Raw genomic sequence first — 5,262 nt, 5'->3', positions numbered from 1 at the left:
TGAGCTGTGTGGAAGTGGTGTGGGTTTCAGTGATTCGAGTGCTTACCGACTCCTTGCACGTCCGCCTTAACTCGGATGCACCTGAAGACAGGGCTTGAGCCGCCAGCAGGCTCTGAGCAGGCCAACAAGTGGTTCCCTTGCTGCAGGGGCAGCAGTGTGGCGCCTCGGTGGCTGGGGTCCTGCACTTGTGGCTGGAAGACTGAGGGTTGTCCACCTTGGAGAAAGATTCACTTCACTCGCCACTAAGCGACACTTTATTCCCTGGTGTAGACTGCAACACTAAAACACGCCGCTGTATACATGGGTCCCCGTGGAAGTCTCTTTGAATAAAAGCACCAGCCAGATGAATTAGTAATGGGTAACCTGGGTATTAAGTCAGAGGGGAGCTGGCATGAAGTGCTGAAGAGGCAGTCATCCTCCAGGACAGACGTTGATCATCCTTAGGCTACTGTGTTCACTCTTCCAGATCCTGCCGTGGTTCACAAGAAATCGCCAGTCCTGGAACTGAGGGGCTCCAGTCCAGTGAGTCTTAGAGGTCCCCCTCAATCAGAGGGTCTCCAGCCCCAGTCCAGTGAGTCTTAGAGGTCCCCCTCAATCAGAGGGGCTCCAGCCCCAGTCCAGTGAGTTATAGGTCCCCCCTCAATCAGAGGGGCTCCAGCCCCAGTCTAGTGAGTCTTAGAGGTCCCCCTCAATCAGAGGGTCTTCAACCCCAGTCCAGAGAGTCTTATAGGTCCCCCCTCAATCAGAGGGTCTCCAGCCCCAGTCCAGTGAGTCTTAGAGGTCCCCCTCAATCAGAGGGGCTCCAGCCCCAGTCTAGTGAGTCTTAGAGGTCCCCCTCAATCAGAGGGTCTTCAACCCCAGTCCAGCGAGTGTTTTAGGCCCCCTTCACTCATACAGACTGGTGTAGGGAGGTAGATCTCTCCTGTCTGGAATAGAGGGGTCTGGGAGGAGGTTGCATCCTCGTGTATCAAGTCCTAAAGGCTGCAGATTCAGGTTCAACCCAGGTTTCACACTCACTAGTGTCACCAGCACACGGGGTCGCACTTGGAAACCGAAGGGGGATCCATTTAGGACCGAGAACAGGAGCCCCTTCTTTACGCGAAGAGTGGGTGGTGTCTGGGCACTGATGAGACCCCGCTGGCTGCACCGGTACGTGTGCTCAGCTCCTCGTCTCCCACACGAGCCGGAGGGGCCGAGCGCTCCTTTCTTCTCCGCGGAGACAACTACAGGCTGGGGGCGGTGTTTTGTATCGCTGCCTCGCAGGGCTGGGGCCCGGGGGTTCAGTTCCTGGGGGTGCTGTCTGTGTGGAGTTCGCATGTTCTCCCCGTGTTTGAGTGGGTTTCCGCCCGCGGTCCTCGTACATATGGCAGCTTGATTGTCTGCTGGGTGAACTGGCCCTGGGGTGAGGGCGTGCCTGGGTCTGTGTGTGCCCTGTGCCGGACCGATGCCTCATCCAGGGTGAACCCTGTGGCTCCGGCTCCCTTCCAACCCCGGATTGGAAGAAGTGGCATTGCGTACATATTACAGACAGTAAAGTAAAGCACACAGGAATAAGGGCATGTTAAACTCAATGAATAAACATAGTGAAAATCGCAGGAGTCGCATGCAAGGACGATCCCTCGTCACGACCCATGACGTGAGGCATCGGGACCTTGATGATAGCGATTGACGCGCTTTAGGTGATGATAGTGATTTCGCTTCGTTATCAAGTGTCATACAATGAGGGGGTTGTCTCACTCCAGATGGGACTGTATTCCAGAAGCCAGGGGCCCTAAACTGAGGAATGCCGACTTTTCGAGTTCAGTGGCTCCGCACAGCAGCCCCAGGCGAGTCTCTCGGGTTTCCGACAGGACCGCCGCCAGGGGAGAAATCTGTAGGCCGGCGTCCGAAACTCTGAGGGGGGCGGTGATATTTCGGTTGAAACGGAGCCGTTGCAAGTACCCACGCGAAATCGCGCCAACCATGCCGCCGGCAGAAGATAACGACGTGCCCGCTGGTATTTAGCGATGAAGCACGGTTTCACGTTCAGCAGCACTCTCGCGATTATTATTGTAACGTTTTCAGAGCTGGGCGAGGATTGACACGGTAATATCAGTAATATCTCGTTTAAAAGAGAAACGGCGCTTTTATTTTCACGACCAGAAGGAGAGAAATGAAGAGCGCAACGCACTGGGGTCTATTCGGGTACAGGTACACAGGATAGGGTGGCAATTGGGCGCAAGTATAACGGGGGTGCGAAACCAGGGAACTATTGACACGAATCCGGGCGATCTCACCACTCTGTACGCCCGTTTTGCAGTGGGTCAGCCGCACTGGTCAGCGGCTCTCCTCGGCCCCGCCCCGCCCCTCGCGGCGCACCCCAGCCGGGCGCCCTTCGGCCTCAGCGCCAGGCGAGGGCGCTACATTAGGATTGTCTGGAGCGACAAAGTACCATACTCGTTCATTTTTGCAGCTACATCGGCGGTGACGAGGTTCTGAATCGTTAAGAAAAAAATAGTTGTAAAACCAACAGAAAGCACCAACGTCTATAACTACAGTCCTAGTTACATAACGATTGTAAGTATAAGGATAAACTGGCGCAAGGAATCGGTCCCCCTGAGCAAACAGGATTGTCATAATGTTTGACACCCAATGACGCAGACACGAATGTGCCGTTCCTGGACGGATAACCCTCCTGCACTTCAAACAGCCCGATGTAGGGACCGTGAATACGGGCTGAGTGCAGTTATCTGACCATTGACAAAGTACAACTATTTTTAGGGCGCAAGTTAAGTGAGCGAAAGGGGACCCCCTTTTTTTTCAATCTGTTAAATTGAGCAAATAGTAACCGTGCCTTAATATTTGCAGAAATATGTCCAGTTTAAGTTTGTTCGCTGCAGAGGTTGTGTTAACTTCTTGTCACTTAGAAAATCAACACAACTTGTAGTTTGGCCAGGGGCGCCCAAACGTCTGCATGAAACTGTAGTCCTTCAAAGAAGTGGGTGTCCTTCACCCTCGAGGGGCTGAACTGGGCCCCCCACACCCTGGTGCAGACATGTTCATGAGGCAGAGATGGGCAAAGCTTCTCTGACTGGACTGTGGGGACATAGCGCTGCAGCAGCAGCTCTCTGATGGGAACTGAGGTGCTGTCTAGCAGCATGACCTAATACTCGGGCCAGAAATCGTCCACAGAAGAGAGGCGTCTTGTCAAGCAGGCAGAATCAGTTTCTCCTAGGGGTCAGGAAAAGGTCATCTGACCTTGTGCAGTGGGAGGCTCTTAAATGTGATCGCTGGGTGATGAATAGGTATGGTCAAACTGTTGCCTAGCAACGAGCTGGGGCGCTCAGACTATTTTCCTAGGAGTGTGTGGGTGTGGCCAGACCGATGATTAGCACTCGGTGGGTGTGGTCAAACCAATACTTAGCACTGAGTGGGTGTGGCCAGACCGATGTCTAGCACCGAATGGGTGTGGTCAGACCAATGTCTAGCGCGGAGTGGGTGTGGCCAGACAGGTGCTTAGCACCGAGTGGGTGTGGCCTGACTGTTGCCAGGTGAGAAGAGAAAAGGAGGGGACTAGAACTGAAAGGACATGCAGCTTTGGCAATTATCCCTGTTTGAGCAGCAGTGCTCGTCATGGTGGACTGCCTTTGTACAGTGTTGAGTATCAGCGAGCCAGAACAGTGACTCCCCCTCCTCGGCCTGTGTGCTGACAGTTAGGGGCCATCCTTCTGAGATACTGGGACGGATGTTCCTTTGGTAGTTATAATAATTCCTTGGAACAATTAATAGGTTTATTGCAAACAAGCAGACCCCACATAAGTGGGAAAATGTGAAGAAGAAGAAGATTCCACGCTGAAAAGAGAAGAGAGAACAACAACATGGCTGGGCAGCCTGTTCCACACTGCCACCTCCCTTCGTGTAAAGTAGTGTCTCCTGTCTTGACTGGAGGATACAGCAACTTTCACCCAGTTCTCTCTCTTCTCTTTTCAGCATGGAATAAATGTTCCTTTGCAGACTAACTACCCACCTTTTTTTTAGCGCTTTTTTCAAGACATGGCTGAATGGGATGGATTAATTTTTAACTAGCAAGCTCGATGAGCTGAACGGCCTCCAGTCGTTTTGATTGTAAACTGGTCTTTAAAGGAGGCTCAAATATACTAAAAAGCATTCTGAGTAGAAGAACAGATAACGCAGGAAAGTCAACTTGTTCCTGGCAGACGGAGGTGGACAATAATGTCAGGATCCCATCACATCACTTTCAATCACCACTCTTCCAGTTCAGAGTGCCTATCCTGGGAAGCACTGGGTGCAAGGCAGGAACCATCAGGGTCATGCTCAGTCCAAGCTGCGTTATTCCTGGGGAGAAATGTGCTGCGTGAGATCCTCCAGTCCGCACAGGACACGCTGCTTTGCACAAAGGGTGGTGGGGGTGTGGAACAGGCTGCCCCGCCACGTGGTTGAAGCCGATACCACAACTTCTTTCCAGAGTCAGCTGGATGAGATCCTGGGATCATTTAACTACTAACAAACGTTCTGGATGGGCCGGCTGGCCACTTTGCCTGTGACCCGGCTAGTGTTCTTGCTTCTCCAAGCGATCTGCTGTAATAGAAGTGAGGCTGTTGGCCCAGAATCGCAGCCACACAGTACTCAGGCGGGAACTGTGCTTCAGTGGTGCTCTGGGATGAGTTTCAGCAAATCCAGAGCCAATCAGTTGTGGAATAGACTAGCTGCTCTAGTGTACAGTATTATCAATTTCAGTCGGATTGCAGCATCTGCTCACGGCCACCAGGTGGCGCATGACACCCTCGCCACGAATAGTCATTGCATAGTCGGTTTTGAGTGCCTTCTAACTTTTGGTCATTTAAAGTACAATTTTGCTCATCGGCTTTTGCAATACAAAAAAAAATTACTTTTTAATAATGCAATGAGTGTGTCGGTGTTTAAAAACGAAATTACTTTGTTTGAGTGTTTTTAGTTTGTATCTGCAGATATTCACCCTTAGAAGTAGGGGTGGGAATCTCTAGGCACCTCACGATTCGATTCGATTTCGATTCAGGGTGCCACACTGTGATTGTAAATCGATTCTCGATTTTTTTTCTTACCATGTGACTATGTGCTGCTTTTGTAACATAGAAAATGCAAAACACCTCACAGGTTACTGCCACCCTATTGGCTTTCTTCAGTGAATCCAAAACCTGAGTTTTGGTGTCGTTGTAGAGCGCTGGTATTGCTGTTTCACTAAAGTGATGCCGAGACGCTACGCTGTATCTCGGCTCCAGCGTT

General features: G+C 51.6%; 1 protein-coding gene across 1 annotated transcript in view; it reads left to right on the top strand.

The window, feature by feature from the left end:
* LOC102689789 (butyrophilin subfamily 1 member A1-like) overlaps positions 1–5,262 on the top strand; it is a 402,034-nt gene that overhangs the window by 159,722 nt on the left and 237,050 nt on the right. The gene's annotated exons all lie outside the window — the stretch shown is intronic.

Source organism: Lepisosteus oculatus, chromosome 4 (assembly GCF_040954835.1).
Source record: "Lepisosteus oculatus isolate fLepOcu1 chromosome 4, fLepOcu1.hap2, whole genome shotgun sequence".
Classification (NCBI taxonomy): Eukaryota; Metazoa; Chordata; class Actinopteri; order Semionotiformes; family Lepisosteidae; genus Lepisosteus; species Lepisosteus oculatus.
The sequence above is the reverse complement of the archived record's forward strand: the minus strand, read 5'-3'. Positions and strand labels throughout refer to the sequence as shown.